The sequence below is a fragment of the Elgaria multicarinata genome, chromosome 1 (genome assembly GCF_023053635.1).
Source record: "Elgaria multicarinata webbii isolate HBS135686 ecotype San Diego chromosome 1, rElgMul1.1.pri, whole genome shotgun sequence".
Classification (NCBI taxonomy): Eukaryota; Metazoa; Chordata; class Lepidosauria; order Squamata; family Anguidae; genus Elgaria; species Elgaria multicarinata.
In genome coordinates, this window is record NC_086171.1 from 50,977,216 (window position 1) to 50,990,989 (window position 13,774).

Here is a 13,774-nt window from a genome sequence, read left to right on the forward strand (position 1 = left end):
TTTTAAAAAATAAAATACAACTTGTTCACCATTAAGTCAGTACTTAGATTCTCTGAAATCATACTTTGATCCCACAAAAGCAAGGGGTTAAAAAAGTCACACAACCAGTTCCTTATGAAATTCTACATTAGCAATAACTGGCTTGAGCTCATTGTACTTGGATGTGGGTTGTGTGAAAATGAAGCACCATTTTGTAGATCACAACTTCCTAGAGGTATAGATGTATGGCATATAGTGTTCCAAAGCTTAATTTGATGTGTCTTTTAGTATATATTGGCTCTCAGTACAATGGGAGCAGCATGCTTGATAGAGTCTTGCACTCATATTGTTGGTCCAGATGCAATGCCAGGGCATCTTGTAGACTACAAACTTCTGGATGCCTGAGTGCATGGTTTGGAATGGTCCAAATCTTACTGAGCAGTATCCAATGCTTTTTTTCTGTTGGTGGTACTGAAATTAGTGTGTGTCTTACAATCGATGGCGTTATAGAATTGAAGAAATATGGTACTTAAAAGGTTGCCACACAGAGGAGGGCCAGGATCTCTTCTCGATCCTCCCAGAGTGCAGGACACAGAATAACAGGCTCAAGTTACAGGAAGTCAGATTCTGGCTGGACATCAGGAAAAACTTCCTGACTGTTAGAGCAGTACAACAATGGAACCGGTTACCTAGGGTGGTTGTGGGCTCTCCCACTAAGAGGCAGCTGGACAACCCTCTGTCAGGGATGCTTTAGAATGTAAGCCTATGCGGCAGGGTCTTGCTATTTACTGTTTTACTCTGTACAGCACCATGTACATTGATGGTGCTATATAAATAAATAAATAATAATAATAATAATAATAATAATAATAATAATACCCCAAACTCAAAAGGTACTAGCAAAGCTTTGTCAAAACTTCCTATTGTGCATTACCCTTGTGGAAGTGGTTGTGCAAGCATAATGTAGAATCATTGTGCAACTATGCTTGCCCAAATGTATCTTTAGTCAGATTCTCCTCTTGCACATAGTTCAGAACCTAATTTCTACTAGTGCAACATTGTTTACACTAATGGAATGACACAGTTGGATATTGCCAAGTATTGGGAAGTGTCATACCTTAAAGAATGTTGCGCACAAACTGATTTTCATTGGAGAAAATTCTTGTGGCTCCTAAGGCAGCAGCCCCCATGTCACTTTTTAAAATTCTTATTTTTCTCCTATTCCTCAGCCAAAAAAATATATATTTATTATTTTATTATTTATTTATTACATTTCTATACCGCCCAATAGACGAAGCTGTCTGAGCGGCTTACAGAAGAGCTGGTAGAATGTCTCAACTTTCCCTCCCATTGTCCTCTGAATAGCCAGCCGAAATATATTATAGCTCAAAACGTTTTCGGGGGTGCAGCATCATAGAATCATCAATTTCATGTTGAAGTTGTTTGAGTTCTTTCCAACTCTTGTGTAAGTAAGGATCTGGAAATCACTAATCCATATGCCAGTATTAAGTCTATGATAGAGGACAGTTGAGCCATGTAATAGTTAAATCAGGGGTGTCAAATGTCAGGCCCAAATTAAAAAAATAAGTACCCATTCTGAAGGCTATTATCCTGAAGACTATTATCAAACTGGAACTTTTGAAATTCATAGGCAATCAATAAACACAAGCTCTTGGTTTTGGACTATAATGGGACAATAGTTGCAAAAAGTTAAAGAGTCATAAAGTTAAAGAGTTGAGGGTAGGAGATGAAATAGTTTCATGTTATCCAGTTGCTGTATCTTCAGGAATCAGGATTCCAGAGGCAGTGTGTTTTCCTACCCAGAAATATTTCCATGCTTTGTAAATTTACCTTCTGTGTCCCTCTTCAAGATTGCATAGGAAATTTTGCATCAGGCTTTACCAAAGATGAAACAGAATGGATCTTTAGGAATTATTTCTACTGAATCAGAGTCAGTTTTGTGTAAAGTGCTTTCTCTCTCAGCTCATGAAGCAGGCTGGAAAACTATGTACAATACTGTGCTCGGATCTGTGACAATCCCGGAAGTAGATTCAGCGGATACAGCCTCATGAAGAGAAGCTCAATGTCAACTTCTCCATTAGCAATAATCAGTCTGCTTCCACTGCAGAAATTTAACAGGGCAGACTGGCTGCTGAAATGCAGACCTGAAGTAATACGCATAGTACCATGTGCAGGGCACAAATTATCATGTTAAATGCATGGTATTTTTACAGTGAGAACATAAATCTTTGTATTTTATCTCTATAAAGTGTTCGCACTCTGTTACGCAAAATAACTTGATGTCATGGAAGAGACACAAAACAGCACAGAACTAGCATAAAACATTGGCACAGGCTTTCAAGGGAAGATGAGAATGTGTTTTTTTTAGATTTCACCGAGAACCCACCTGTGGATATGTTACTTTCACACTTTAGGTGGCTTTGTAGGGATTTGTGGCACAAAATCAACACATAGGTTTGGAAATTACAGTGTGGATTGTTTAGGGTTCACCAGAACACCTTTGGGTAGGTCATTGTCATGCTTGGGGTGGCAGCATGAAACTGGGTTTGGAGGGGATATCAGATTTGGGGTTTGATAGTTAACAAAAAGTCCTGAAATCACTGGTATCAAAGCCTTATTCAGGAATTCCTGATCTGTAGAGGTTAAATGCATAAGGAGGGTGAGCGTGCTAGCCCCACCCCCCTTCATTGTAGTTTCTGCTGCTTCTAGACTTAGCCCGAGGACAACTTTCTGAAAGTGATACAGAGGCTCTCCATGTGATTTTCCGACATTTGAAATTGCACAGAGAACCTCCCTGGATACAAGGCTCTCCTCTTCAGAAAATCTCTCTCTATGGGCAGAAGTGGATGGAAGTGATGAGTGAAGTTGGTGAGGCCAGTATGTTCCTGTTGCTCTTGCTGCTGTGTTTAATTCACATAGATTAGAACATCAGAAGAGTCAGGCTGAATCAGACCAAGGGTCAATCTAGTTCAGCTTTCTGTTCACAAAGTGGCAAACCAGCTGCCTGCAGAAAACCCACCAGTAGGTCATATATCTCCTGAATCTCCCACCGTTCGATTTCATGAAATGATCCTGGGTTCCGATATAATGAAAGAGGGAGTTTTCAATTTATTTTTACTCTGTATCTAATTGCTACCATAGTATTTTCTTATTTTATCTGGACAAGACTTGTTTTTTTAACTGCCAAAAAATATTCGAACAAAAATGTAGACAATTTTGGGGCTAAGACACCTAGCAATACTTCCTTTGCACACATGCCAGGGAAGGAGACACTCCATCAGTTCAACATGTCTGTCATTTACAGGAGCCCCATCTCTTCCTGTGTAATCAATTCGTTTCAATCCCGCCAAAGATACAGGAAGTACAACATGCCCGATAAACAACAGGATTTTCCTTAACTTAGAGAGCTCTTACTTCCATTCAGATTAAGGGCCAAAGCAGACATTACTTTAAATCTGTGTCTAGCAGCTGTATCTTTTAAAAATTTTTACTCTAGAGTAGGCAAGGGCCCTCAACGCAGATCTTAAAAGTTCCCCTATCAGTCATACCAGGGTCCAAACATAGATCAGGGGCCCTGAGCTTACTGTAGAGTAAAATTTTATGTTGGTGTGAAGGATGTAGCTGCTAGACACAGATTTAATTATTGTTTTCCCCCTAAGAATTGCATAGGATTGCAGCCTGACATGGGGCAGCCTTTGAAGATGGTCCGGAAGCTGCAGCTTGTGCAAAATGCGGCGGCCAGATTGATAGCTGGAACAGGGAGGTTTGAGCATATAACACCGATTCTGGCCCGCTTGCATTGGCTGCCTATATGTTTCCGAGCCCAATTCAAGGTGCTGGTCTTAACCTATAAAGCCCTACATGGCTTGGGACCACAATACCTGATGGAATGCCTCTCCCGACATGAACCTACCCGTACACTGCACTCAACATCTAAGGTCCTACTCCGAGGAAAGCTCGGAGGATGGCAACAAGGGAGAGGGCCTTCTCAGTGGTTCCCCCCCCCCCCGACTGTGGAATGATCTTCCCGATGAGGCTCGCCTGGCGCCAACGTTGTTATCTTTTCGGCACCAGGTTAAGACTTTTCTCCCAGGCATTTTAACAGCATTTAACAACGTTAAGTTTGTTTTTAATGGACCCCAGAATTGTTGTTTTTAAATGGATACTGTTGTTTTTATACTGTTTTTTATGTTTTTTAAATTTTTGTATACTTTTAATGTTTACTATTTTTAATTGTTGTAAACCGCCCAGAGAGCTTCGGCTGTGGGCCGGTATATAAATGTAAATAAATAAATAAATAGATTACATATGAGTAACTTGATGCATGATTGCAACTAATATATTCCGAATCATTGAATAATATATTGCTTTGGACTGAGCCCTTTTGTATTTGTCAACCAGATCTTACGCATGCCTGCGAGAATCATTGGACTTTTCTGAATGAGCTGACAGTCCTCTCCTATACCAACTGCTCTCCTGATCTGTTTATAATCTAATTATTACCCCCTTCCTCAATGATCCTGGCTCTGTCTCCCACTGAGAAGATTTCAGCATGTTGATTTTTTACCAGAATAAATAGATGTCTGGTGGAAATTTGCAGTATTTGGTTTGAATTTCATTCTTGGAAATTCCTGCCTGTGTAATCCTTGTCCTCACTTCTATAGCCTTGCAAAGTTGCTGAATATAGTTGAGGATTATTATTTTTTAAAAAAACACGTACAGGATCTTACGCCAATGCATAAGTTGCTGAATATAGTTGAGGATTTTAAAAAACAAAAGCACACACACACACACGTATACAGGATCTTATGCCAATGCTTCCATTTGCTGACTGCAAGCCTTCAAAGGTAATACATAATACAGTTGGTAAAACATTGCAAGGAATTTCTTGGGAAATTCCAACGTGTACTGAAGAGCAGCTCAATTTTGTGGCATTCAGGAAGTATTGCTGGGTGTCTTAGCCCAAAAACTCTACATTTTTGTTCAAATATTTTTTGGCAGTCAAAAAACAAGTCTAGTCCAGTTAAATAAAATAAAATAAAAAATACTATTGTAGCAATTAGATGCAGAGTAAAAATAAATTGAGAAGATTTGTAGGTTAGCAATTGCAAAACATTTTAAAGTGATATTTCTTAGAATGTTCCCACAGACTAATTTGGCGGCTGATTAATCATGAGAGCTTCAGCTGCTGGGTGCTATAGAAATGAAATAAATTAATAAATAACTGGACCTTTCCCATTGTGGCATCCCAATTAAGAAATGTTCTCCCTAGAAAGATTTCAAAATCAATGTCAGGAAATATCTTTATTAGGAACAATAACAATGTACAAAATAGCATCTTTGCATGATGGGGTGGTGATGCCCACTGCTTTGAAGGAGGCAGTGGTGCATCCACTCCTGGAAAAGCATTATCTGGATCCGAAGATTTATACTAACTCCTACTCAGTCACAAATGTCCACTTTTGGGGCATGGTGCTTAAAAGACTGGTGGCTGTGCAGTTGCAAACATTGGAGACACTCATTACTGGGTTCAGTCCTGGTTTCGGCGACCCTGATGGGTGACCTCTTCAGGGAGAGAGACAGTGTGTGTCTCTGGCTGAGTTTGGATGTTCACAGGGGGGAAAGGAGCCACTATGGCTTTTCCCCATCTATGCTGCTTGCATGGCTGCCGTTCCCCTAATTACCCATGATGAGGTACAGTTTATCATATCGATCGATTGAACTCAGTGAGGCTTCTATACGACCCCACAGCTCCTACAATAAGCCATGGGCTGTCTTTTTCAAGCAGATCTCTCCCCTTTCCCACCATTTCCATTAGCCATGGCAAGCTTTGACAGTTCGTTTGGCAGCTGTCAAACCCAGCTGCATCTAAGAGAAAACAAGATTGTGACAATGCATTTCTTTTAATGAATTTAATCACATCCACACTTCTCCAATCATGTTCATTTTTCTCTTTCTCTTTTGCTGCTCTTATGACTCCTATGCACTTCTATCAATAAAAGATTTCTTTATTAACCTTTTTGCATTTCTGTTAATAACCCTTGTAATAGTAGATAGTGATTAAGTTAACCTTATAGACTGAAGCTTCTCTACATTAAGCAAAAATCCCACATCCTAATTGGGCTTTCTTCTTCTGGAGCCCTCTGGGTTTACAATGGTCTCCTTTAGACAGCAAATACATGATTTGGAAATGAAAATTTCCCTTCTTGGCAATGCTCCATATGTTCGATGAAAAATTGCCATCTAGTGGCTGAATTATAGCTGAATTAATGACACTAGCATTTCACACTGCTGATATAGCACTATTATTACAGCTTACCTGCAATCTTTTTCAAAGCTGGAAAATGGGAAAGCGCAGGAGATGTCCTGGAGGTTGGTGACATTGTGTAGAGGACCCACAAATTTCCATGAGTGTCCAATCACGAGTGTGCAATAAATTACTCGTGCTCAGAAAGTGCCTCTGAGAATGCCCCAGGATTCCAACACATATCAAACTGTCTCAATTTATAACAGAAAGCAGACCTAAGCATTTAATGTAATAGCTGAATATGCTTGGAATGCAAGAATGGTTTGTAAACAAGTTTATGTTATGACCATTTCCTGTTACCTCTGAACAAGAGGAATTAGAATGAATGGTTTTATGTTTAGGTCAGGGAAAGGTTAGGAAATGAGGGAAGACAGCAATCAAGGTTACTTTGAGAGATATCAATGAGGCACCTAATAGCTGCCAGTTATTGTTAAAATTAACATCTGACTCAGGATTTGGACATAAAGGGACTTATTTCCTTGATTTTTTTTAAAATACTCCTTTTCTTTTTTAAAAAACTCTGGCCTCCCAGAATATATTAACATGCAGTCCTATGCATGTTAAGACAGAAAAAAATCCTACAACTGCCAGCATTTTACAGCTCACATGCTGGGTGTTGTAGGACATTTTCTGTCTAAATATGCATAGCAATTTGAGTATACCATTCTTTAAGAGGTTGAACTGTGAAATTGGAATTTCCTTGTATTAAGCAAGAGAAGAATGCACAGATCTATTCCAAAACCAACTGTTTTTCTATTGAAATATAAAGAAATGTTACCCTGGACTGATTTAGAATGTGAGAAGTATTTTGGCTTATCAGAGTTCATAACGGTATGCTTTTTATCTCTTTTGCAAAATTTGGGGGCCAAGTATTAAATATACAAACATTTCATATCATGTATAGAGTTTCTTCTAAATATCATTTTATTTGGATTTTTTTTCGTGGAGGAAAGTTTTCTCTTAATTACTATTTTATATTTGTATATTTTATATGTTTTATGTTATACTGTGTTTATGCTTTTTATGTTTTTAAATTTGTATATTTGTTTTAATGATTTTTGTTTTTAACTTTTGTAAACCGCTTAGAAAGCTTCGGCTATGGGGCAGTATATAAATGCAATAAATTAAGAAATACTGTGATTTTATTGCTTTGAAATAAACTATTAGTATTATTGATTTGTATTTAAAGTACACTATATTATCCTTCGTATATTCAAAGGTTTTATATTTCTTTTGAACTATTAATAAAAAATTAAGTAGTATGTCTATGTGTTGATACTGAATACTGATTTTCAGCCAATAGACATAGGAGTTATTTTCAGATTAGGTAGGGGGAGGGAGAAGACCTCTCCGCAACATTTTAAGACCCTGTGTAGGTATATCCAAAATTAAATTGTGTGAATTTGCATTATAATATATGGTTGTTACTGTTACAGCTCAGAATAACTATTGCAAAATGGAACAGTTCCAAGATCTCTGGAGCTGGAAGTAGCAAAGCATGCTTAGTCCATCCCACGGTAGTCAATGCTCTACGCTGCCCATACTTACCATCAAAAAATACTGCATTCACACTCCCACATACACAGAGGACAGGAATTAAACGTTCCCATTATAAAGAGAAAATGTAGGTATTTGCAGCATAAAAAGAAAACAAATAGTTTAGTTTTTACTTATTACCTTGCTTTAAGGAGCACATTTTCCAGAGTGAGGTTCTCCAAAGTGTCTGCAAGATATGAGATGTATTTCTACCTTTTTCAGGATTGGACAAATAACAGCAAAGTGGTTTACAGTGAAATTGGGCACTCTGGGTGAAAAGTATAAAACCTGACACACCTCTAAAACAACTCCATTCCTTGATTAGAACCCCAGTCCTAATCAAGGCCCAATCTACAGGAGTGATTTACTGCAGAGTGAGAGTACATCAGGGTTAACACAAGATGTTGTCACCACTCCACACCAACCCCACTTCACTGCATCTTTTTTCTTTCACATGGCTCCTGGGCTGTTCATGTGGAGTATGCCTTATTCCCCCCAATTTAAATCCTGGATACTGGGCATGCCTAGGCATGTGTGACCTGGCTATGACTTGGTTAATGGGTGGAGTTGTCGTCCCCCTCCAATTCCTTTTCCTCTGCCATGGGCAGTAGCACACTTCTTGGATACAGGCTTCTTCTTCCACCTGTCTGCACTAATTCGCAGTAGCGCTATTTTATAATAGTTCTGTTTGACTCTATTGCTACTCCCCCTTGACGTCTTTGCGGTTTACTTTCACTTTGCACTACATTGCAGTTGTATGATCCTGCAAGAACTCAGTTTTACCCTTTCACCATTTCGCAGTTCCATGCTTTTGAAATAAGGGACTTCCCTGAGCAAGGGAGCATGGAAAGGTGCGGAGAGCAAGCCTCTCTTGTTCACTGAACAGTAACCACACAGTCAATGATGTTCACTTCTATTCACAAGACTCCACCCACTCAGTTCCAAAGTATGGTGGCCTCAGGTGCTGTTTGACCTGTGAAAGTGGGTTTTTAGGTAGTGTATACTCCACTTTTCTTGCTTTGTGTGCTGCTGGCAGACCAAAGCAATTTCATGAAAATCCAGAAATAAGCAGAAAGCGCTTCTCATACTGTTTCCATGTAGATTGGGCCCTAGTCTAAGAGTTCTGGAGAACTTGAAACTTACATATTATTGCCCTAGTATGGACACAAGTCATCATTCAGAACGATCAAGGCAGTCCTAGTAGCGAAGCCAAGTTTGAACGTTGACTGAAATGGTGTATGGGAAAATAAAAACGGAAGATTTTTGTATACTGAGGAGCGGAGGTTGCTATACTGCTGTTGCCCTTCTATGCTTGAATTCCTGTTTCAGAGCCTGGCTCCTTTAAAAGTGCTTCACATTATTTCTATGCATTTTTGTCAGTTGTCTGCATCAGGTGATATTAATTAGGGAGTGAAGGCTGGACAACAGAGTTATCTGTTTGGCTGACACCCACCTGCTCAGACTTATCTTATGACCTTGAAGGTTTAAGTAAGGCATGGGAATAGACTAGAACAGAAGGTGTGTAGAAAGTTACTGGCATGGCCAGACAGCACATAGTCCATGTAGATCTGTAGTGCAGATGGTCCTGTGTGCTAGCTGTAGAGTTTCCCCATTATTGTTCCCAGAGTTCCAGACAACTAGAAGGGGGAAGTAAACCTTATGATTGTACTCTGTCTTTGTCTATATTGGTTTTATGTACTCTCTTTCATTAAGCTACTGAATGTTTGTTAAAGGGACGGTGTAAAAGCCGGAACGGAACGGAACAGGCCGGAACAGCCCCATTATATTAAAAAACCATACCAAAAACAGTGGCATGTGTTAGCAACACTTGAGAACAATATTTTAGGACTAAAACCATACCAATATTATATCACTATTAACCCCAAAACTCCCAAAACGACGTCCGGAACAGAATGGGATGGCCGGAACGGCCACTACTGAACAAGCGATATCAACCAAACTCACCAGTCATGCATACCTCCATGGCAGGGACGCAATAAGACACAAAAGTTGCCCCGAAACCACGTTCAGATACCCGTTCCGGGCAAAAACGCATATTGCGCAAAACGGGCCGTAACGGCAGCTTCCCAATGAGGAAAGTCAACCAAACTCACCAGATGCACATAACTAGGTGGGACAAATATAGAAAGCTCCAAAAGTTGCCCCCAAACCATGTTCAGATACCCGTTCCGGGCAAAAAAGTGTATTGCGCAAAATGGGCCGTAACGGCAGCTTCCCAATGAGGTAAGTGAACCAAACTCACCAGATGCACTTGACAAGGTGGGGCAAATATAGAAAGCTCCAAAAGTTGCCCCGAAACCACGTTCAGATACCCGTTCCGGGCAAAAACGCGTATTGCGCAAAATGGGCCGTAACGGCAGCTTCCCACTGAAGTAAGTGAACCAAACTCACCAGATTCACATAACTAGGTGGGGCAAATATAGAAAGCTCCAAAAGTTGCCCTGAAACCACGTTCAGATACCCGTTCTGGGCAAAAACGCATATTGCGCAAAACGGGCCGTAACGGCAGCTTCCCAATGAGGTAAGTGAACCAAACTCAACAGATGCACATGACAAGGTGAGACAAATATAGAAAGCTCCAAAAGGTGCCCCAAAACCACGTTCAGATACCCGTTCCGGGCAAAAACGCGTATTGCGCAAAATGGGCCGTAACGGCAGCTTCCCAATGAGGTAAGTGAACCAAACTCACCAGATGCACATGACAAGGTGGGGCAAATATAGAAAGCTCCAAAAGTTGCCCCGAAACCACATTCAGATACCCGTTCCGGGCAAAAACGCATATTGCGCAAAACGGGCCGTAACGGCAGCTTCCCAATGAGGAAAGTCAACCAAACTCACCAGATGCACATAACTAGGTGGGACAAATATAGAAAGCTCCAAAAGTTGCCCCCAAACCATGTTCAGATACCCGTTCCGGGCAAAAAAGTGTATTGCGCAAAATGGGCCGTAACGGCAGCTTCCCAATGAGGTAAGTGAACCAAACTCACCAGATGCACTTGACAAGGTGGGGCAAATATAGAAAGCTCCAAAAGTTGCCCCGAAACCACGTTCAGATACCCGTTCCGGGCAAAAACGCGTATTGCGCAAAATGGGCCGTAACGGCAGCTTCCCACTGAAGTAAGTGAACCAAACTCACCAGATTCACATAACTAGGTGGGGCAAATATAGAAAGCTCCAAAAGTTGCCCTGAAACCACGTTCAGATACCCGTTCCGGGCAAAAACGCATATTGCGCAAAACGGGCCGTAACGGCAGCTTCCCAATGAGGTAAGTGAACCAAACTCAACAGATGCACATGACAAGGTGAGACAAATATAGAAAGCTCCAAAAGGTGCCCCAAAACCACGTTCAGATACCCGTTCCGGGCAAAAACGCGTATTGCGCAAAATGGGCCGTAACGGCAGCTTCCCAATGAGGTAAGTGAACCAAACTCACCAGATGCACATGACAAGGTGGGGCAAATATAGAAAGCTCCAAAAGTTGCCCCGAAACCACATTCAGATACCCGTTCCGGGCAAAAACGCATATTGCGCAAAAATGGCCGTAACGGCAGCTTCCCAATGAGGTAAGTCAACCAAACTCACCAGATGCACATGACAAGGTGGGACAAATATAGAAAGCTCCAAAAGTTGCCTCAAAACCACGTTCAGATACCCGTTCCGGGCAAAAACGCGTATTGCGCAAAAACGGCCGTAACGGCAGATTCCCAATGAGGTAAGTCAACCAAACTCACCAGATGCACTTGACAAGGTGGGGCAAATATAGAAAGCTCCAAAAGTTGCCCCGAAACCACGTTCAGATACCCGTTCCGGGCAAAAACGCGTATTGCGCAAAAACGGCCGTAACGGCAGCTTCCCAATGAGGAAAGTCAACCAAACTCACCAGATTCACATGACAAGGTGGGACAAATATAGAAAGCTCCAAAAGTTGCCCCGAAACCACGTTCAGATACCCGTTCCGGGCAAAAACGCGTATTGCGCAAAACGGGCCATAACGGCAGCTTCCCAATGAGGTAAGTGAACCAAACTCACCAGATGCACATGACAAGGTGGGACAAATATAGAAAGCTCCAAAAGTTGCCCCAAAACCACGTTCAGATAACCGTTCCGGGCAAAAACGCGTATTGCGCAAAACGGGCCGTAACGGCAGCTTCCCAATGAGGTAAGTGAACCAAACTCACCAGATGCACATGACTAGGTGGGAGAAATATAGAAAGCTCCAAAAGTAGCCCCGAAACCACGTTCAGATACCCGTTCCGGGCAAAAACGCGTATTGCGCAAAAACGGCCGTAACGGCAGATTCCCAATGAGGTAAGTCAACCAAACTCACCATACGCACATTAATAGGTGGGACAGCAATTCAATAGTCCTGTTTCTAGAAAATCACCGAAAGGAGCATTCTCTACAATCCAGTTCTTGTCTTCAGCAATACAACAGTATTGCACTTCATCTTGGTCTTTGTGCTTAATGGGTGATCAGTGCAAGAAACCCAAGAGGGACACCATGGTTCTGTGCGAGGGAGCCTGTCAGGACTGGCACCATCTCTCTTGCCTTGAGATAAATCAAGCTTCTCGTGGTATATTCAAATGTCCAAAGTGTTGTGAGAAATGAATAATCTACACTGTAGGCAAAAATTTATGTTAACAGGTGCTATATGTTAGCATTTACATTTACACACACATACACACACACACAAACAGAGAGAGAGAGAGAGAGAGAGAGAGAGAGAGAGAGAGAGAGAGAGAGAAAGAGTATATATAGATAGATATTATGTACATTGTTTTTGTTCTTACTGTTTGTGGTTATTTTTCTTGTATTCATGTTGTCATAAAGAATATGACTAAAGAAGCGTATATGTTAATAAAGCTTCAGAACATCACAGCCAATGACAATGGGTTATACTGAATCAAACAAATGGTCAACCTAGCTCCCTCTTATTCACATGGGGCTAACCTATTCAAAACACCTAACATACAATTAAAAATTGTGTGATTGGCTTTTAAAAATAAATTCCATGTTTGGGGAGGGGAGGGGTACCTGTCAAGATTGTGGAATGTGGGCATTAACGCTTTGTCTCCTGGTGTGATAAGGGTGACCAGATGACTCGGAAAACCCGGGGGACCTCTGGAAAAATGGAGATCTCCAGGGCAACCGGGACTGGCACCCAATTTCCTGGGGGAAAGGGCTGAGGGGGAAGGCCTCCATCAGCCCTGGAAGGGGTTGGGGGCCACGTTTTTGGACTTCCTGGAATGCAGCCTCCAGTACTCCCATGGCAATCCTCAAAAGACCTGGGCTTTTTTGACAGAACATTTATATCCCACCCGCCACCCAGAAACGCATGGTGAACTACAATGGCCTTTCCCAATTTTGTAATAACCCTGTGGGATAAGTTAGGTTGAAAGATGTGAATAGCCACAGGTCATTGTAAGCTTCATGATGGAATGAGACAGGCCAACTCCAACAATGCCATCATAGACTGATATTTTAAGCACACTATCAAACCACATGACAACTATGGGCTTCTGTAGGAAACCATCTTTGCAGAACTTCACTCCGGATTCTGAGAAAGTTTATTAAATGTTCCAGTTAGTACAATGAAAGTAGTTTATTTGATTGCATTCACACACATAGAAGTTGCCTTTCGAGGCAATTTCCCGACAATAGATAGTGCCTCATTTTCCTCACCCATAATTTTCTTTTCCAGCTAATTTTGGGAATATGAACTATGGCCCGGAATGGGTAACAGAACCTGACTTTCATGGAAATTTCAGAGGTTATTATATCTGTCCCACCTAGTAATGCGCATCTGGTGAGTTTGGTTGACTTACCTCATTGGAAAGCTGCCGTTACGGCCCGTTTTGAGTAATATGGGTTTTTGCCTGGAACGGGTATCTGAACGTGGTTTGGGGGCA